The sequence below is a fragment of the Triturus cristatus genome, chromosome 6 (assembly GCF_964204655.1).
Source record: "Triturus cristatus chromosome 6, aTriCri1.1, whole genome shotgun sequence".
NCBI classification, from domain to species: domain Eukaryota; kingdom Metazoa; phylum Chordata; class Amphibia; order Caudata; family Salamandridae; genus Triturus; species Triturus cristatus.
The window spans coordinates 938594361-938616566 of NC_140589.1; the positions used below are offsets into that span (position 1 = coordinate 938594361).

At 48.4% G+C, this 22206-nt stretch overlaps 1 protein-coding gene across 6 annotated transcripts in view; it reads left to right on the plus strand.

Moving 5' to 3' along the window:
• STXBP5 (syntaxin binding protein 5) overlaps window positions 1-22206 on the plus strand; it is a 1306577-nt gene that overhangs the window by 711863 nt on the left and 572508 nt on the right. The window lies entirely within an intron of this gene.

Consider the following 22206-nt stretch of genomic DNA (forward strand, 5'->3'; position numbering starts at 1 on the left):
CCTCCTGCCATCCATTCCCCAATTCTATGCCCCATCATTGCCCTCCTGCTTAGCCTCTGTGCATAGCTTGCTGCTCCTACTCTCCCTCACCCTGCTCTCCGATGTCTGTGTGCATGCCCCTGCTACCTCCTTTTTGCCAAACATGATTCATTGATCAGCCACTGCCCCTCCTATCTACTCTGTGTGTTCTGTTGAGCGTCACTGCCCCTGCCACCTGCTTAGCATGGTCAGATGACTGCCGCCTGTCTGTGCCACCTTCACACTGACTGAGTTCTGTGCCCTTATCTCCCCTCCTGTCCTCCATGGTCCATTTTGTTGCTACTCCCTTCTGCCCCCCATTATCTGTTGTGCTGCAACTGCTCCTCCTGCCTGACCTGCGTGGTCTGTTGTAAAGTCCCTTCCCCTGCTGTCTGTTGTCTGTGTACAGCTCCTACCCCTTCCTTCTATCCTCCATGGTCCTTTGTGCATCCCACGGCCCCCTCCCTCCACCATGGCCATTGTGTTGCCACTAACCCTCCTGCATGCCATGCATGGTCTTCTGTGATCCCACACTCCCTCCCATCTGCCCTGTGTGGTCAGCTTGCTGTCCCTGACCCCCTCCCACCTTCCTTCCTTTGTCTGTGTGTATACCATTATAGTTGCGCTGTTGTCCTCCATGGTGTGTTGGTTTCCAGTGCCCATCCCGCCTGCTCTCCATGCTGCTCCTACCATGACCCCTTGCCCTCTGCCCTCCATTTTCCATGTGTAGACACCTATCTCCTCCATCCTACCCTGTCTGGTCCCTTGTCGTACCCCTGCCTCCTCCTCCTGCCCTTCATGGTCCATTATGCTACAACTGGTTCTCTTGTCCGTTCAGTATGGCCAACTTACTGCCCTTGTCTCTTTCCCTCTGCTCTCTGTTGTCCATGTCCCTGCCATCTCCCTATTGCTTTCCATGGTCCGTTGTGCTGTACTGCCACCCCGCTTGCCCTGTGTGGTGTATTGTGCTGCAGAAACCCCTGATGCCTGCCCTGTAAGGTCAGTTTGGGGCCCCAGCCCATCACCCTCCTGTTTTCTGTTGTAAGAATACATATATATATATATATTCACTGAAAAAAACATGGGTTTCAGGGACGTTATAGTTAGTTGGACATTTCTCTCGTACAAAACCATAGAAATTCCCCCGTTATAGTTAGTTCAGCTAACAATAACTCGCGCACCCGCAATGCACTGCTGATGACGTCACATATTACATCATTATGACATGGTCAGTGACCTCACTGATGACAATACTAATGACATCTCAAATGACATCACTGATGGCATCACTGATGACATCATCAAGTGACTGTGTTTTTCTTTAAAGTTTAAATATGAATTATATATATGCCAAGGTGTATTGAAGAATGAGTGGGTGTATAAGTGTCTGGATGGAGGATTTAGTAGGTGCGTGACTGACTGTTTAAGTGAGTGATTACATGTGTCTTACTGAATGCATGAGTTAGTGACTAAACTGTGTGACTGTCTGTATCAGTCTGTCTGTTATTGTATTAGCTGCTGCATGGGTTGGTCAGTAGCTACATAAGTGTCTATAGGGGTTATCGATTGATTGCTTGAGTATTTGTATGGGTGCCTAAGTGTGTGGGTGGGTGGGTGGGTCGAGTTGTGTGACTCTGTGCATAGATGTTTGAGTGGTTGATTCACTGTGTGTATGGGTTCAAGAGTGCATGTGAAAACAACTGTATGGTTGGGTGAGTGTGTGTATGGGTGTGTTGGTGAGTGAATGGATGTCTCAATGGTACATGTCCAAGTAACTACATATGTAAAAGGCAGTGTATGTGAGAGTTGAAGTATATAAATGACTATATGTGAGAGTCTGTGATTGTGAGAGTGGCTGTATGGATGAGTGTGTGCTTGTATCAGTGATTGTATAAGAAAGTAAGTATGCGTTTGTTTCTGTTTGCAAAAGTGATGTGGTGTGTGTATAACTATATAGGTCAGTAAATGCAAGTGTGATTGATTCTTTGCATGACTGACTAGGTATGTGAGTAACTCTGGATGAGTGGTGGTGTGTGAGTGTCTGTATAGGTGTATGAGTGCTTATGATAATGTTGTATTGATGAGTGACTGCATGTATGAGTGATTGTATGGGTGAGTGAGTGGATGTGTGTGTAGACCTAGGAGTGAGTGAGTGAGTATGAAGTAACTGGTATTGGTGTGTCGATGGTTTCGAAAATGGTAGTCTGTATGTTATAGTGTGTGTATCAAAGGTTATATTAGAGTGTGAGGAGGTGCATTGGATTTTCACGTGGATGATGTAATCAGGGATGTCATCAGTGATGTCATTTGAGATGTCATCAGTGATGTCACTGACCATGTCATGAATGATGTAATATGTGATGTCATCAGCAGTGCATTGTGGGTGCACGAGTTATAGTTAGCTGAACTATCTATAACGGGGGAATTTCTATGGTTTTGTATGAGAGAAATGTCCAACTAACTATAATGTCCCTGAAACCTATGTTTTTTTCAGTGAATTTCAAAGGTTTTTAAATGCTAATTTCTAACTATAACATAGCAGTCATGTTTGCAGAGTGGTGGAAAAGGTGAGCGTGGCCTTCAAACACCTCTTAACAATCCCACTGTGTGGGATTTACTGGAGGTAACAGGAGTAGTAGTTAGCCCCCAACGTCAACCTTGGGGGCCAATTACCCCTTTTATTACCAACAGTAAGTCCCACACATCAGGATTGATAACTTCTAATATCAGGCCCCGGCCCCTCCCTGCACCACTGTGCAAACACTTCCCCTAGCATGTTGTAAATTGGGGGATTAAGGCCCCTTGAATCTTGAGGGTCCCTGGGGGCCAACTAGCCCACCAGGTACCTCCAGTAAGCACCACAGAGCTGCATTGAAGAGAGGTGGTCTGAAGCCACGCCCCTTTTTACACCTCTCTGCAATGCAACTCTGTGGCCCTTACTGGAGGTACCTGGTGGGCTAGTTGGCCCCCAGGGACCCTCAGTAATGAAGGAGAATTAATTCCCCAACTTACAAGGCGCCATGGGGCGTGTTTGCACAGTGCTGCAGGGACGGGGCGGGGCCTCCAGTGACTTGCCTGTTCGTTTTTCTTTTTTCTTTTTTATTAAATGACTGTTATGGGAGGGGGGCTGCGTGTCCTCCCTTCCCTGGGCATCTTTTGGCCTGGCCAGCCTTTTTTTGGGGGGGGGGGGAGAAGAGCCATGTGGCCCCCCTCCTCAGGCCATTTATTGCCCCAGGGACCCCATCCCCCGGACTGGCCTTATCCTGTTTTTTAAATGTATTTTTTAAATTCTTGGGGAGGGGGACCACTTGGCCCTTATCCCGGGCCACTTCTGGCCCTGGGACCCCATCCCCCTTGGCCTGGCCGCTCAGTTGGGGACCGTGTGGGCACTTGCATGCAACTCCCCTTGTGGAAAAGCAATCCTGTTTTGCTTCATTGAAGCGAGAGCAGGTTTCCCTGCTCTCGCTTCAATGTAGCAAAGCAGAGTTTGCTAAGACAGGGTGGGAGCCGCACGGCTCCTGCCCTGCCATAGCAAACAGCAGTTTCCCGGGGTGGGCACCCTGGGACACACTAGGAGTCGGCCCTGGGGGTTGGCGGTGCCCAGGGCCATCGAGGGCTCCTGGAGGGGGGGGGGGCGCGCGACCCCCTCCCTTCATAAGCCCCGGGGAGGTGGTGGTCCCTGGGACGTGTGGGGGGGCTCTTGCCCCCCAACACTTCTTTTTTCCAAAACAGAGCCCCGGGGAGGTGGCGGTCCCCGGGGCTGTGGGGGCCCCCGCTATTAATATTTGGGCAATGCCCCCGGGACCTCGCCCACCCGGGGGCCTCATTTAAATGAAGCGCGGGAGCCCGCGCTTCATTTTTTAAATTAATTTCGGCGGGATTCGCGACCCAAACGCAATTCCGCCAAAATTATTTTTATTTGTGTTTCTACCCTGCTCCCTTTTCTTGTTTTTTTAACCTTTGTTTTACTGTTTTCTTGTGACTCAGTTCTACCGAGTCACAAGATGGCTGCCAAAACTTCCTGGTTCGAAGTATTGGCAGCCAATCAGAGTGAAGCTCGTGCTCGGGAGGGTTCGTGAATCCACTCGTCCCTAGATATCACACTGATATGGGCCATTCCATGAGCCATCGTCACCACTGCAAGCACATACGCATCGGGTAACAACCATCGCTGATGTTCTGACAAGTCAACCCAACAACCATTGTCATCCAATTTACCCGTACTTTCCTCCACACACTCAACTCTTTCTCTGAAGCTTCAGCTTGAAGAGACTTCACACTCTCTATCGTATCTTCACACATTCCAACATCACCAACCCATCTTGCAGGGCCTGCAACATACATATCTTACACACACCTGTCCCTGTTTCTTTCTTTATGACTTGCTTTACGAGGAGGAGGTGCACGTTTTTACTGGGGGTCCGTAGATATCTGATGAAAGTACGGAGCCTTGCCGGGTAATTGATTGAGGGCTGGACAAACTGAAATATGGGCTTGTCATCATGACTTTGCTTTTTGTTTGTAGTGAAAATATGTGAATGGTGAACTGTAAAATAAGGAATGTTTGCATAAAGCATAATATTTTGTATAAAAAGAGAAGGCTGGCTTTGTAAGGTTGAGCAGTCTACTGAGAATATACACTGTGCTGTACTTCTAGGATACGTGTTACTGGTTGCAGCAAATAAATACGATATTTGACTACACCAAGAAGACTCTGGGTTTCTGTAGTCTGAAACAGGAAGGACTCGAAGTCTTAGGGGGTGTTCCCTGGCACCGCTGGGTTCTGGAACTGAAACAACTCCCTCTCTTTGTCTATGGCTGTCCTAGCAATCATTACCTTCCATATTCCCATCTTCTGCATAGTAGTCGTCCGCATAGTACTGAGCCGTCCTACCAGACGTGTTATTTTGCTGGTCAAAACTATTCATTGAATTCTGAGACGGAAAGGAACGCGCGTTCTGGGGTAAACTTCCACATCCTCTACCTCTAGGAGCTTGTTGAACACCTCGACCTCTTGCGCCAGAAGTACCATTCGTACGCTGTAACAAAATAGGACAACTATACTTGAAATGACCCTCTTCTTTACAATATGAACACTGATTGGGACCTACAGGAACACGTTGTTGAGAAAACTCGAACCTTGGCGAGTTTCTCTGAAACTGTTGAGGTTGCTGATAGTTACTCTGACCACCACGTGGCGGATACGCCTGTTGTAAAAGAACCTTCGTCTTTAATTCTTTAGTTTTCTTGTCTGCTCTATCCTTCTCATCTTTATCCCTATTTTCGTAGTACTGTGCAGTAGCCAATATTTGTGCTGAAGAGGAAATGGCCCAAGAATTCTCTGAATCTTTCAATTTCTTACACAGCTCGGGAAGCAAATTGTGCACAAACTTGTCAACGAACAACCGTTGACCACCTTCTGTACTCATATCTTGACCACTGTGGTCGATAAACGTTTCCTCAAACCTGGTGAAGAAATCAGACACTGTTTCATCTTTCTTCTGCTTACACGCAGACAATTTATCCCAATTCACACGCATCGCAGGCATTAAAGTCTTCATGTAAGTAATGATCCTAGCAGGAAGTTCTGCTACCAAAGGCTCAGGCTTGGCACCACCAACTTGTCTATCATTTGCAGCACTAATATTAGCCCATGAGTCACCTAACTCTTGCGCATGATCTGTATAGCGAATCAATCCCCACAAAGGCTGTGGAACAACATTCCCAAATAACATGTCTATGTCGGCTAAATTCATAATGCATGAGTCTGCAGTCTGTGATAATTCCTTATAATACCCTGCAGGGTTTTTACGGGGGTCAGGCAAAGTCTGCTTAAGGGCTAAAACTTCAGCTTGCTTCCAAGGAACATGTACCTAAACACGCTGAAAATGAGCTGGAACAGCATCAATTTGATTAGCGGCATCAGCCGCAACGGCGTCCTTCCATACCGGAGGGACTTCTCTCATTGGGTACTGTCGCACTTTTTTCCTAACAGAGGAGTCATGTTCAAAAAGTGACTGAGAAGGATCCTTATTCCTAAAGGACAACAACGTCGCAACTGCTTTCTCAACATCGGAACCCACAATCGTGCCCTTTGAAAACTCAAACCGTACACGGCACAAATCAGGCGGATTTGTTTCCAAATCATTATCCTCCAACTCCTCACAAAGGAAAGCACACATTTTCTCAAAAACGTATCTTTGTTTCGGTGCTTCCCATTGATGGAAGACATCCATAACAGACTCCACATCATATCTAAAAGGGTAAGTAACCCATTTACGCGCCATATGGTCAAACATTTCTCTCTCTCGAGAATTAGGCAGTTGACTGCGCGACTGCTTACGCTCCGAATCAGGGGTCACACCAGATGACCCAAAGAGAGGAAATATAAGGCTAGCAACAGTATCAGTTATTCTCTGTCGGACAGAAGGAGAAGTTGACGAAAGAACAGGAGGAAAAACAGAGGAGGCAAGGCAGACGCAGATGCAGACGCAGAGGCAGTATCAGGAAGAACACCAGAAGAGGCAGTCGATGTAGTAGACAAAGTCGTAGGAAGTACAGATGGAGCAGGTAGCAAAGTCGGCGGCCCTTGAGGGGGCTGCGCCATAGGAGTAGAAGCCAACTGAAGAGGAGCTGGCGGCTGTGGAAGAACCTGAGGCACAATATTTGGAGGTTGCTTAACTAAAGGTTGCGGAGGTGCTGTAGCACTGTGCGCATAAGGGGGTGGCGAACTCAACAAGTGTGACATTAAAGGATCTTTCTCAAGTTCTTTTGCTGCATCTTGCTGAAGAAGCGACAAAACTGGATAACATTTATCGATCACCATTTTACGTTGCCTGTGCAACTGCTCACTCATCTGTTCTTCTTCATTATCTTTAAACTGCATAGCAGCTTGCATTATCGAGATACCCTTTTCTCTCTTATTTCTCTTTGCTAATTTAATTTCCTTCTGTTTGGCTTCCTTACGCCATAGGCGGAAAGAGTCAAACATCGCCAGCCGGGCTTGCTTCTTAAAAAGTTTAACCTCCAGGTTATCCAGAATCTCTGTGTCAAAACTACCATATTGGGGCCATTTTAAAACACCATCTTTCCTGGTGTATCGGATCCATACTTCATTATATGTGAGGGGGGCCTATGCCATGTTTCACATATAGTTCATAGGTTGGAGTTCCAATCGGAGGAACCGGACACGAGTCCTCCAATCGGGAATCCCTATTACAACCAAGACAAAACAAATTTCCAAGTCTGCTAAGACCAGGCATCTTCGCTCTCTAGTCTAGCTTCAAACTTCAAAGGATTATCGAATACGATAGTCTCGTGAATACACGAGTCCCTCGGCTTTGGTACTTGCAAGTTCCAAATCAAAGATCCCAAGGGGATACCAAACTAAGAACCAAACTAAGGACTGGGAGACGCTCCACTTATACTTAACTGAGGTATCGATGACGTCACCAGAAGACTCGTCTATCGTTTCGCTCTACCAATCATCAAGGGTCCAAAACAGGGCAATAGTCAGGACAGCAGTCCTTCGTAGCCGTCGGGAAGCGGGGAACCTCGCAGCAAAGACTTTCGGACCACGACGACATACAGGGGTCGATGAAGTGGCGGCCTTCCTCCAGAATTTTCACACGAAGCTCCTCACGAACCTCTGGCTTGGACCGGTACTGCTGAAATCGCCCCACGTTCCTTCCGCTACCAGCCGATGGGGAACGAGATCGGGATTGAGGAGAATGTGAGGAAAGTGTGGGAGTTGGATTGGAAAATCCCAAGAAAGTTCCAGTAGAACAGTAAACCAGACTTGAGACCTCCACCAGGGTGTGATCAACACCACCTCCGCCCGCTGGCAGTGAAGCAATGCGTACACTCGCGTGATCATGAAGAACGGGGGAAAGGCATAGCCGTGCTCCCACTGCCGGTCCTGGAGGAACGCATCCGTCGGCTCCGCCTGAGGATTTCGCCGCCAACTGAAGTACTTCGGTAACTGATGATCTAGCTATGACGCATAAAGTTCTACCGAAAAGGGGCCCCATTTCTCGGACAACTGAGAAAAAACCTGAGGGTCCAGCTTCCACACGCTGGCATCCAGGAGGTGACGAGAGTGCCAGTCGGCCACCTCGTTCTCCCGTCCCGGAAGGTACTCCACCGTTACTGAAATCTGGTTGTCAAGGCAGAAGTGCCAAAAATCCTTGGCTGGGTTCGGCAGCATCCTGGATCTGGTGCCACCTAGGTGGTTGGTGTACCGGACCGCAGAGATGTTGCCCATCCTGAAAAGGATGCACAATTGCACCCTGTCTTTTGTCCAGCATTGCACCGCAAATGACCCTGCCTGCAGCTCCAGGCAGTTGATGTGCAATGACTGTTCGTGAGTGGACCAGGCTCCACCTGTGGAGAACTCTCCACACCTTGCTCCCCAACCAAAGCGGCTGGCGTCGGATTCGATGACAATATCCGGTGCAGAACCGAATATGGCCCGACCATTCAACGCCTCCATGTGGGTGAGCCACCATTCCATCTCGTCCCTCACATCGTCCGTCAGAGGTATCGACTGTGAGTACGTTAAACCCTTTCTGAGGTGATGCGCCTTCAGGCGCTGCAGGGCTCGGTAGTGCAAAGGCCCGGGAAAAATCGCCTGTATTGAAAAGGAGAGAAGACCTACGAGACGCGCCAGCTGACACAAGGAAATATGTGTCTTCGCCAAAGTCTGGCGCAGTTCGTGCCTGATCTTCGCCATCTTCCTGGCAGGCAGACTCAGAGTGGAAGACACTGAGTCCACATTGAAGCCTAAAAAGGTTGTACACTGAACCGGAACCAACAGGGACTTCTTCTCGTTTATGACAAACCCCAGTCAATTTGACAATTTTGACAATTTTAATAATAAACTGCATGATTACTTAAAATCTTTACAGTATAAGATAAAATAAAAGAAAAAAAGAAGCTTTATGAACGTCCCGACTCACCCCCTCACAAGTCCCATCCACACATAAAAGTGAAAGTCACTTTGGGTTAAATATTAACATTTTAGTCCTGATTAGCTGTCCAAAGCAGAGTTCTTTTAAAAGGAGTGATGTATAGGTTGTACCAGTATTTCCCAACTGATAAGGGGAGGCACATGAAGGTTCGGTAGAGTCAATTCATGTACCAAGGGCTGTTGACGAAAGATGGATTCTTCGTGGGTCTTTAAACCAGCCCAGGTTAGATAACTGGGGCGGAAGGCTTCCAGTTACTTTACAGACAATGCCGTTAAGTGGGAGTCGAGTGCCATTTTTACCTGGTGTATAAATTTCGCAACTCTGGCTATCGAACAGGTCGTGGAGACTGAGAGGCACCAGTCCGAAGCCTCTCTGCAAGTTCTATAGTCCGTATTCCGTAAAATCGGAAGCAGCAAGCGATGGCGATCATTGGCCAGCTTTGTGCAGCAGCACAGCAAGTGTAGCCAGGATTCTCTGCGGTAATTGCATAGACGACAGGCCAGGGTGCCATCCGTACGGGCCCATTTGGGGTTGAAGTCCATGATCCTGAGGGCCAAAAGTCGAAAATACAAAATTTTCTTTCTCGCGCAAGTGGATACTGGATCTTGCAGGTAAGGTTGGGGTTTACCTGGAATATATGATTTGTCCAGGGCCTGAGTTAGTGGATTTTGCCGAAGAGATGCAAGGTCAAGTCCAAAGGAGATGATCCGGACTTGGCGCTTAACTACTTGGGCCCAGGCTGAGAAAGGAATTTCGTGCAGGGGCAAACTCCTTCTTTCGATTTTCAATGCTGCAATAGCTTGTCCTACCTTTGAGTACCAGGGGGAGCCCACCTCATCAAAGATTGATTTTAGGGAGTGCTTTAGCGAATGTTCTGGTGCTTTCAATACTCTAATATAGAGTTTTAAAAGGTCCCCCAGTAATACCAGCTCCGGTCGCTTAAGGCCTATTTCTAGCCTTAATCTAGTGTTCCTTGCGTATCTAGGGGCCTGTAGCACGATCTTATAGGCTTTCGCTTGGGCCGCGTTTACCACTTTGTCAAATGCACCAGGGTAGGCTATATGCCCATATGCAATGGCAGGGATCAGTTTTGCCCGGAGCACTGTCAACATTGGTTCTGCTGAGGGACTGTCCAAGCGGTGGCATAAGCGTCTTAACGACAGAATAGTTTTGTTAATTTTAGGTTTAAGCTCCTTCAGATGTTTGACTGCAGAGGCACTCTCAGAGACCCAGGTGCCCAGATAGTTGTAGGATGGGGCAGTGACGATACGGTGCTCCCCCAGAGACCATGAAGCTTCTTTTTTGAGGGGGTATTTGCCAAAAATGACGATTTTGGTCTTGCTCACGTTGATCCGTAAGTCATTTGACTTATTGTATAGGGCCAAACTGCTTAAGGCTCTTTGGAGCCCCACCCTAGTGTGGTCCATGATCACCGTGTCGTCTGCATACTGGAGTGTTCCCAAGACGAGCCTCCCCAGTTTTGGAGGTGCTAAGTTGGCATCTTTCAGAGCTGTCCCCATGTCCGCAGTATACAAGTTGAAAAGCATGGGGGCCAAGACTCACCCCTGCTTGAGGCCCGAGTTGGTTTCAATTCTTTCAGTTGTTATTGTGGGGCTTAGCTTCACCTTGACCCAGGTGCCCTCATAGAGCGCTTTTATAGCTTTTAGCAGAGCCTGTGGTAGCCCCCACGAGTCAAGTTTTGTCCAGAGCCGACCCCTGTTCACTCGGTCAAAAGCTGTTGAGTAGTCTATGAAACAGCAGAACAGGGGCGGTTTGTTCCTCGTATTGGCCTTCTTCGCGAGGTAGGAAAGGGCTAAGATGTTGTCAAGAGTGGAGCTATGGGCCCTAAAGCCGGTCTGTGTGGGCGGAAGAATGCCGTTCTTGTCCACCCAATCCTCCAGATCCCTGAGAAGAAGGCGGGCGTATATCTTTGCTTCTATGTCGAGGAGAGCTATAAGCCTATAATTGGCCGGGTTCGTGTGGTCCCCCTTTTTATGGATGGGGAATAGAATAGAACCTTTCCAAGAGGATGGCAACATTGCCGTGGCAAAAGAATGGTTAAATAAAGGGGTGAGTCTGGATGCAAAAAAGGCTGAGGCGGTTTTCAGAACCTGAGCCGGAATCCCATTTGGGCCTGGAGCGCCATCAGTTCTTATGGCCTTGATGCACTTTAATACCTCCATTTCTGTGAATGATCCGGTGCAGGTCGAGTTTACGCCTTCTGACGTAGCTCTTTCGGGTTCGATAATTTCCGCCGCCACCTTGGACCACGCACGGCTTCCTGCAGTGGCCTGATTTGACTCACAGGTATACAGCCCCTTGGCATACTGTTCCCACACTTTCCCTGCAACACTATTTTCCTTTTGCTCTCCTCTGGGGGTCAGACTGTTAATGAAACGCCAAAGCTTGCTATTGTCATTACCTTTAATTAAGGAGAACACAGTCAACCAATTCTGTTCAGTCTGCAGTTTTTTGTGGGCCCAGACTTTCTTTTTATAGTCTGTTCGCAGAGCAGCAATGGAGTATCTCCCTGACAAATGAGTGCCTTTCTTTTGTGCCCTGATTGCCTTATTTAGAGCACGCTTACACTGTGACAGGCACCACGATGTTGCACGGCGAGGATCAGAGTGGAATTGGCGACTTCTTGGATGATGGTTATTGCCCAAACGTTCCAATAAGTCGGAGGTCAGAGTTTCCCAGAGGTGGATGATGTTCTTAGTTTGAACTGGGTTAGGTTCTTCCTCCCTTCTAGCTACATAGTCTAGCAGGCTATGACTGAGATTGGTTGACCATTTTATTCTTTTAAGCACATTGTGATGTTCCTCCCCCGTGGTAGTTCCAATAACTGCTTGTAATTCTGCTTGTACCCGCGCCAGATTGAATGTGGCGCGGAGGGGCCTATGATCGCTTTCCTCTCTGTCGTCCACTGTGAAGTTGCAAAGATTGTGGGCAAGCCCTTCATTGATAAAGATGTAGTCTATAGTAGAGACATTTCTAAAGGTCGGAATGGTGGTCCATTCAGGTTGGGTCTTTTTTTGTATTCTATGGGTGGAGTGCAGCTTAAAATTTGCGAGAAATTCAGTCAGTGGGACTGACTTCTTGCTTGATGGAGTCTCCGAAATTAAACCCAAGCCTCTGTGATTGAAGTCGCCCGCGATTATTACGTCTTGGTCCTTCCAATTTATTAAAAGATCTTCCAAAATTGAAATAAGTGATTCCATGGCCTGGGAGGATTGCTACTTAATTGGGTTGAAATAACAATTAATTAGTAGAAAGGGGCGAGATTTTCGACCCGATGACAACCCACTGATTAGGATGGCTTGAAGATCAGGAGACCCCAACTTTAATTCAGTTGTGTTAATTTTGCACGCATGACTTACGTAGATAGAGAGGCCCCCTGACGGGCGTCCAAAGATTGTCCTTTTGGTCGCTGGTTTAAAATGTTCGTAAAAGCCACCGATGGCGGTCGTTGCCCTTGCCCAGGTTTCCTGAATACACAGTATGTCCCCCTGTGCGAGGTATTCAGGTGTAGTTATGTCCCTAAAGATATTGCTCATCCCCGCAATATTCCATGAGATAATGGATAACTCACGGACTAGGCCCCTAAGTGGATTTGAACAGGCGTTATTTACATGGCTGTTTATTAGGTTAGGGACACTGTCTCCATGTGGCCTCCAGGTGATCCGATGTCTGGAAATGCCGCTGCACGCTCCGTTGCCCGTCATTTTGCTGGATTTTGATTTTTAGCGGGGTTTTTGCCCGCCCTGATTTCGCCCCTATTTCTGGGCGGATGTGCCTTATGCCTTTAAGAATGGATGACGGTTCTGGGGTGTCCTGTTGCGGCAACAGGACATGTGGATATTTCAGTGTACTTGGTGCAACAACTTCAATGCCCCATTCAGCGAACAGTGTTGCTTCCTTAAGGACAGCCTGTTGGACTTGCTGACTCGCAAGTCCGATTATGGTGGAATCGTCATGAGTGTCTGTCTCCAGTCTCTTGAATCTCACCCACTCAATATTTTCTGAGGTGATTTGGGCCAGGGAGGCAATATGGCCAAACAGGCGGACAATGTTGGACCTGTTCAAGATGTCAAATGAGCCTTTTGCTGTGTACCTTGGGGTTAACTGCAGCTCATAGGTGGATTGTTTGTTTTTTTGTGTGATGGACCACAAACTCACCCCTTCTCCCTGAAGCTTTAGCCTCTGGTAACTGAAATTTAAAGGGTTTTTGTGAGTGGGTTCTGGCTGCTGCCCAATGGGCCCCATGCTTGATTGGCCTTCCACACTCGGACATCCTTGCCACTCCCCCTGGTCTGATGCTAAATTTAGGTAATTTTTGAGTGCGACTCCTGGTTGCTGATTCCCCTGCCCCTCAGTTTGTAGACCTACCACTCTAGACTGTACTGGCTGTGCGCCCTGTTGTAGTTTGGGATTTGTTACAGACTCTTGTTTCAGAACCCAACCAGAAGGGCTGGGGGCACTTAATGGAGCGGCGACGGCCACTTGTGAAGGCCTTTGTTGGAGAGGCTAATTGGTTTGACCCTCCATGAGAGGGATTTGTTGACTTTGGGCCTCACCGCGAACAAGAGGTGCGTCACATGACTTGACCATTTTAGACACCTGCTTGGGTATGAAAATGGGGAAGAGTGGTTTAGGGATACGTTTAGTTTCAGTGTCGCCCAGGGTTGATACCACCGAGGGTGTGTTTCTGCTTCTAGCTTTGGACTTCTTAAGTTGTTTTTTGAGTCTTTTTTTGGCTCTCCTTGATAACGGGGCTTTGGCACTTGCTAATGCTCCTTCGACCCTCTCCACCTGAGAGGTAGTAACAGACAGGTCATCACTAACGGTCTCGAGATCCGAGACCTCGGGGTCACCATTCCCTTTATTAGCCAAAGTAAAGTTAATGCGGGGCCCTACTAGGGGAACCTTTGAGGCGCTATTGCCCGTTGTGCTAAGGGTTGCTGTTTCGGCATGCTCTGTCGTCTGTGGTGGTGGCTTTTGTGCGGCTTGTTCTTGCGTGGTTGTCTCGCCCTGACCCTTGGCTAATGCAAGCATCTCTTTTAAGACTTCAGGTAAACTTGCCCATTTATCAATTAAGACGTCACAGGAATTGGTGCTGGCGGCATGAGCTTGTTGGACGTTAAGTTGGACTTCCAGCTTTGCCAGCTTATCATCTTGGCACACCAAATGCTGGGCTATCGACTGCAAAAGATCGATTTGGAGTTCCATCTTTGCTGACTGCCATAGCAGTGCCCTGGCCATTGTGTCCTGGACTTCTCTTATTGCTGACAAGTTAAGGTCTTTAGAGGTGGGTTCATCAATTGGGTCGGTTAAGTCTTGGTGATGAGTTAAACTCAGCGGACTCCAACCCTCCGTTTGTGCAGTTCTCGGGGCCTTAGCTCTTCCTAAGTTAATAGGGGTAGTTTCAAGTGTTCGTTCAATGGTCTGTTCCAATTTTAGTAAGAACGAAGTTGTTGGAACCTCCGTACCTTGGGGGATTGGCCTCTGTATTTCCCTAGGTGTCACAGTTGCATTCAGACCCTTGCCTGTGCCTGTGCTCTTAGGGGAGGAGGATGCGACAGCCTTGCTTGTCCTCCCAGTATCTGAATCCACGTTTGCCCCCAGATTTGGCCTATCGTGAATGTCGGCAGTGACCCTAATCGGGCTCTTTGTCCTGGCCTCAGGCTGAAAACAAGCATCAAGGCTCCCAGGTGATTCGAAGTTAGCAGACTCGCAGGCGTAAGAGTCCCTTAGGTCCAGGTGGATCTTTGGGATCCCCGGTATGGCATTGGTCGCGGGATCTTGTGACGTTTCATCCAAAGGTGAGGGGCAGTTTGAGGCCTGAAAGAATTGAGTGATAAGGCCTTGGGGGAGGGAATTGCCAGAGACCAGATCCTGGGATTTTTGGGTGCTTATGCTTCTGGTTACCCTTCTTTGTTCACTTCCCCCTCATCCTCCGTGCAGGATTTAGTCTTCCTCAGCGTCATCTCTTTTTGCGCCGTTTGCTGGGGCTAGGCTTGTTTGTGCCTGATTGTGCCTGATTGTGCTGGGGGGGAGGGAATACCAGTACTAGTGCTGATGTGGGCCCCTGGGTTGAGCTGTGTTTTTTGTTTTGAGGGCACGGAGGGGTGGAGGGGGATGGAGGGGGTTAGCAAGCGGTGCACACGAGGGGGGCTGCAAGCTGGAGACCTAGTCTACCAACCCCTCAGACCGCACCCTCTGGCTCTTACTTAGCGGCGACCTCTAACGGCTGCCACGCTTGCCTCCACCTCTTACCTCTTGTCTCCCGCGTCGGCAGATACACAGATGTACAGGCTGGTCTCAGTGGCTCCTGCGACTCCCACCGCCTCTGGGGAAGCCCTCGCTGCTACTGTTCCTGCTGCTGAGTGTTCCCGCGGCTTCTGGAATGCTCCTGCCGCTGTAGAGGACCTTGCTGCAATCCTCTCCGCTTTCCAGACTGGCCCTGAGCTGACCAAGAGCTCTCGTGGCCCCCGGCCGGCTGCCTGCCGAGGGCTCCCGCCGCGACCGGGCCGTTCCCGAATTCTGCCCGAATGTTGCCCGCGGCCGCTGCTGCAAAGGCTGCGAGTTCTGGCGGCCACCCGCGCTCTGGTCTGCACTGCACACCACCGGGGAGGGGGGGGCAGGGAGCAACCAGCCTGTAAGCCGTTTGAATCGGCAGATGGAGACGAGTGACAGGTGTGAAGCCGAGGGCCGGCCGCCCGACCGGCAGCCTGCTTTCCTTTCCCTTCCCTTTCTCACTGCGGTGGCTTTCCGCTTCCCTCTGCGGCAGCAGTGCACTCGCCTCGAGGCAATGGCGTTCTGGTGTGCACACAATTCAGCTCTCTGGCTCCCTCTAGTGTCTGGGATCAGTGCTCTGGAACAAAATTTAACACCAAACCCCAGTCCCTGGAGGAGGTCGACCGCGGTCCTCAACTGGCTGGACAGCCGTCTGGGACACTGATCTAGGAAGAGCATGTCGTTCAAGCAGACGATCCTTCGAACACCCTGCGCACACAGGAACTTCACTACCGGTCTGAGAACCTTTGTGAAGCACCACAGAGCAGAGGATAGCTGGAAAGGGAACGTAGTGAACTTGAAAACCTGCCCTTCCCACCTGAACTGCAGAAAACGCCGATGAGGGGGAAAGATAGGGACCGTCGGGTACGCGTCCTTCAGGTTAAACCGAACCATCCAGTCGAGTGGTTTCAGCACATCTCGGAGAAGGTGGATCCCCTCCATTTTAAAGTGGTGGTAAACCACCCATTTGTTGAAACTTTTTAAGTTGATGACCGGCCGCCGTCGACCTTGTTGACTAAGAAAAGGTTGCTGAGGAACCCACCGGGATGCTCCGCTGTGCGGCAAATTGCCCCTTTTTAGAGGAGGGCAGAGACCTCTCCCGCACCAGCTCGGTATCTCGCTGTGAGAAGGAAATGGGACGGGGACGGGTTAGCTGACGTGGACGGCCATGAAACTCTAACTGGAAACCCTGGACCGTCTGCAGCACCCAAGCATCGCTCGTGAGGGAAACCCAAGCCAGGAAAAACAGCGACAAGCGCCCTCCTGCCTGCAAGCTCACCGAGGGTATTGCGCTCACCTCTTCCAGCACCCTATTGCTGGCCTCTTTGGCCTCCACGGAACTTCTGACCTCTGGTGGGGTAGAAATTGTTGATGCGGGCATTGTCTTAATATTGCCCTCGCCTGGAGCCTTGCCCCCTGTCAGAGTTGGAGAAGTGGCCGGCCGTGCAGCGCCTACCACGACTGGGCCCTTGGAAAACCCAGGGAGTAAAGACCTTCCTGATATTTGACTGGGCTCTGTCAAGTGAGGTGAAAGTCGCCATACACTTTCCCAACTCTTTGTCAAATGGTCGCCAAATAAGCCCCCCTGGGCCACAGCGCCTGCCTCCAAGGAAGCCAGGTCACCTAACTTGGGGTCCACCTTAATTAGGAGGGACTGCCTCTTCTCCGTGGAGAATGCGCAATTCACATTTCCCAATAACCACAATCGCATGCTGCGCCCAATCCGGGAGAACTTCCGGGGCGATAAGGGCACCCGACACCTTGGCCTCTTCGGCCATGTCTAGAATTTTGGTGACAGGCCCCACTGCATCCAGCAGTTTGTCTTGGCACGTATGCCAGGAGCGATCAATACCATTCTTAGGGTCCCATACGAATTTCGCTAGGAAGGTTACCACTTTGGGATCGATCTCGGGTGTTAAGGCAACCTTTCCCTCCAATCTGGGGCGAGTGCACTCCGCCCGTAGGCGGCTGCAAGCATCCTTGTCCATCGGCCTGTGCAGACAGCTCGCCACGTACTGGGCCACTTTTTCCCCGGGAACCCACTCTGAAGACCTGGGGTGGACAATGTCGTCCGGATTCAACATATCAGAGGCCACCACTGGGGCAGGAGTGGGCGTTGGGAGCCAAGACCTCGAGGAGCCCACTTCCTCGTCCGGGTCACTGGGGGAGTCGCCATTATTAAAGGGGCCTGGGGAAGCGGTACGCGGAGGAGTTGGGGTGCAGTCCGTGGGGGGCGCCGGGTCAGGCTGTGGGGCACCTGTGCCAAGAACGCCTGCTTCAGACGTGCAAAGGCATCTATATCTACACCTTGAGGACATGGTTTCTTAGCAGGGGAGAACCAGGAGATTCAGGTGCAGGAGGGGACATAGGGGTAGCTGACGCGGGAGCATCCCACTTTGCGCATTCCTTTGCTATCTGTGCTGACAGACGTTGCTCCAGAGGCTCCATGGCCTGGTTGACAACCCTGTAGATGGAGTCGTCCAACCCCTGGTAAAAGTCATCATCCCAGGGGAGGTACGCCACGGGATCCTACTCCTGGTACTGATCCTGCTCCGACTGCATGTCTTAGGTGAGCAGAGGTATAGTATAGGTAAGTATATCAGGAGCACAGGCAGCTTGGTGCTGAAGGCACTATTTTAAAGGCACTATAGGAACTCTGTTTACAAGCTGGGAGGGAGCCCAGACAAATAGGGGTGGCAAGAGCACACGATTAATGGGCATAGCCAGCCCTCTGGTCGCAGGGCAGCCACCCAGGACAGTGTCCCACAGGCACCACAAGTCACGGTGCAATTGCAACCCCGTAGGGTGTTCAAAAATGTTTTACAGACCCTCTAGGAGGGCGTTCAATGATAACCAAGGAAAATACAGACCCCGTCAGGGCGTAAACCTGGTGGCAGAAGGCAAGGCTGAGCTCTCACCGTGCAGGACTCGTCAGGACTCTAATGCTAGTGCCTGACTCACGCTGCCCATATAGAGTGCACTATTCCCCCTGGCGGCGGGAGGACTACACCGCACCTGAATGAATGAATGAATGAATGAATTACATTTTATTGCTGGTTACTTAAAACCATAACATAAAACCTTAGCATATAACAAAGTAAAAAAAAAAAAAATAACAGCATTTAAAAGGAAGCAGTAATTAAAATCCGTGGGCGTCAAGCAGACTTGCAATTGACTGGGTCTCTAAGTGGTGGAGCCGTCGGCAGTAATCGAGTCTGTTTGATGAATTTGCCAAACGAGGCCATATGTTTTACTGTGTTCAATGTGTACAATTGAGAGATCGCCTCCTTGGCTGTACGGGTGCCCAGTTGTAATAGAATTGGCCGTAGATAGAGACTACGAGCTGTGCGCAAGGCCGGGCAACAAAGTAAAAGATGGGCCAGAGACTCGTGTTTGTAATCGCAGAGCCGGCAGCCCTTGATCGCCGTCGTTCTCCGTTTGGTGTTGTATATTTCCGCACCTCCCAGGGAAGCAGTCACGTAAGGTACGCTTAAAAATGTCCCGTGACTAAAGGGAATCTGCATGAAACAGAAAAAACACAAAGCGCTAGCAAAACGCCACCAAATGAGCCAGATAACAAACCCCACAACAGGAGACGTAAATAAAATCTATTTATCTGCTGCTGAGCAGCGAAGGAAGAGGAAACCGCTTGGAGGGACTATGCTGCCTGACTGGAGTGCGGACTGCGAGGAAGGACTCCTGTTTGAGACTTTTGCTTTCCCTATTGTTCATGGGAAATGTAGTTGTTATACTGTTTTAAAAATATGCTGCTGTGGAAAATAAAGCGAAGGAAGAAGGCATAATCTGAGCCTCTGGTCCGGACATAGAATTCCATTTTCGTTAATTTGCATCAAGTTCAATTTAGCTTCTGTTCCAATTCTAATCATGAAGTCAACTATCATGATGCCATTATTAAAGTTATTAACAGATTGGTTGAGATCCTGTGTGCAAACTTTTGTTAGTTTTCTTTTAGTACAGTCAGGAGACACGTTTTGTCTCTTTCAGAGGTGCTTTGTCAGCTGTTTACGCCAACATCCATAGTTGATTGAGCAAGAGGTTCAGGAGTGAGTGGCAGATCTTCTTGTTTTTGCAAGAGACCACTGTTGCCAGGAGAAGATCATCCTGGTGGTGGAGCAACCTCCTTTGTTTAACTTTTGGTGGATGACATGCTGTACACTGGGGGTTACTATTGGCATTGTAATCAGTGGGAACGTATGTAAGAACCATTTAAAAAAGATTTGTTATGACTCTTTTCTTGTGAAATAGTGTTTCTCATGGAGACAGCAATATGGCACGCAACTTTAGGGGCTTGACGGGCCTTTCAGCTATCTCCTGGGGTGCTCTGAAAGGACGTGGGTTGTGATGTCCAAATGATGAGTCGGCAGCCAAATTCCTTGGTCAGTCAGTGTTGTGGGAAATTATTGCTGATACATGTGTGCTCCTTGGAAATTGTCCAGGAAACGTTCAGTGAAACAAGCACATACATGATGCATTACTGGTTCCTAGGAGAAATCTGATATGCCACACCTGTGGTTTTTGATGTTCTCATAACATCTGGCACCCACCCACAACCCTGTCGATAGGTGGAACATACCTGGTCACATTATAGTGATGAATCTACTCGGAGTGTGTAGTATAGTTTATTAGTTAATTAAAACCATAAAGAAGATCATACAATAGATACAGTTTAAAAATGCATACAAGAAAAACTAAAGATTTTTCATACATCTATTGCGACCGCTGATTTCTTTTCTAGGTATGGACGTAGAGGTGTCAGATAAAGATAATAAATGGACAAAAATGGCTGATCAGGGACTGGGCTTTTCCCTAATGTGTAATGTGCAAAATTGCCATTCCATCGACTTGGATTCACATAAGTAAATCGCTATAAATAATTAAAGTGCATTGTGCAAGACTGAGGCGGGTATATGTGCAGTGCTAGCTGGGCCATGGTTTTTCCCTCGGTAATGGTGCAGGTGGGCAAAACTAAGCGTCATTAAAATGCCAAGTTAAACAAAGTTATTACGAGCATTGCGAGATAGGGAACCTCTAATTACAGAGGTCCCTAGCAACCAGTCCTTTCCAGCCCTATTGACAGGAGGAGCATACCTGTTCACATTAGAGTGATGAATATCTTCAAAGGCAGTTCCTCTGGGCTAGGGCCCAATACAACACCCTGGAACACGACCGCAATCCCAAGCAAGTGACCCCCTCCTCATCTCTCCCACAGACCTGTGTGATCCAGCTCACACACCCCAGAAAATGCCCCATCCATCCTCCCGGTAAGTGCCTTTCCTTACTTCGGTTCAATGAGTTATCTAGGGGCCATTTCAAATGGTCCTTTGTTTTTTTCTTCTGCCTGTCCTCTCACTGATGTTGTGGTTTTGTTGTGCTTATTCCCATATGATTATCTTGCTGTTTTAAGATTTTGTTATATTGAGGTGATGGTCGCTGCTTCTATGTGTGCCACAAAGCTCGCTCTTGGTGATGCCCAGGCATAGGCGTTGGAAGTGGGGCTGCGGGGTGCTGCAGCACACCCGGAATAATCATGCTAGAGTGAGTTCAGAAGTTGAAAGCGCAATAAATATGCCTTTTAATTCGTTTGTTTTTATCTGGTTAGATTTGCTATTCATTCAGAGACAGAATCAAATGTCAGGCAATGTCTTCCAACAAATAACTACTTTTTCTTTTGCCATGGTGATTGGTATTTACCTTTTTTTTTCCATGACTGCAAAGTGAGAAGATTTTGTAAAGTGAACTGTCAGTCTTGTTGGGGTACACGGAGTGTGAAAGGAAAGGCTTTAGGATATCATTCGTTTCTATCACACAACAAAATTGAAATACTTGTACATGTACTGTACAAATATTTCAAAATATATCCGCATAATCTTTCTCCTCATAATGCCGGCCTCAAGCAGTCATCGGATTTTGGAGTAAATTCCTCTCTACCAATATTTGTTGAAAGGGATTTCTGTCAAAACCCATAGGTGGCTGCATGTGTAAGCCCATGTACAATCCATGGAACATTTACTTGACGCAAAATTACGCAAAGCAATGCATAGAGCAACTAAGCGTTACTTAGGAATACAATCCAGTGCAAATCAGAATTTGCGTTGGATATTAAATCTCACCTTAACATTTTGCACCAGGTTTGTTTCGCAAAAGTGATGCAAACTGTGCACTTAAGTGTCAGTAAGTATGAGCATGAGTGAGATTAAGAGTGAATACAAATGAGTGAGATTCAATAAGAATGAGTGTAAGTGAATGTAAAAGAGTGTGATGTTAGGGTCATGTGACATGCCTTTCTGGAAACAATCTGGGTCAAGGGTCATATGAGGTCACTTCCTGTGATGTCATTATGGTCAAAAGGTATGAGATGTCACTTCCTCTATTCTTGGTATTTTGGTGAATCTACACCTGTGGCGTTGGCCCCTCTACTACACTTAATACTGGTGAGGAATAGCATATTATACTCAGTGCAACTGATTATCTGCATAGTACTTTAGCCAAAGAAATGGAACCTATGAGCAGTAGCATCTTCTATAGGGGGAGTGAATCCAAGCTTGGTGCAGATAAATCTGTGAGGGTGGGAACATAAAGCCAAATGGAAATCCAGGAAGATGATTAATGATGTGTGAACAATGAGGATCTTATCAATGCATCATCTTTATTTGGAAATTGAGTAGGAGTCCAGTTGTTTCTGCAACGGACATAATATGTAATCAGTCCAAATCAAACGCTTTTCGAACGGAGAAAGAGTTCCAGTTATCCAACAGTTAGGTATCCAAAATCGACTGACAAAACAAGTTTCAGCTGCTCCCTACGTCCGTCCTCCCAGTATTACAGGTGCATGCCACCAGAGAAACATAGCAGCACACATCATATTTAAAACTCTTAATTCTTCCAGCGCCCAAACTTTCCG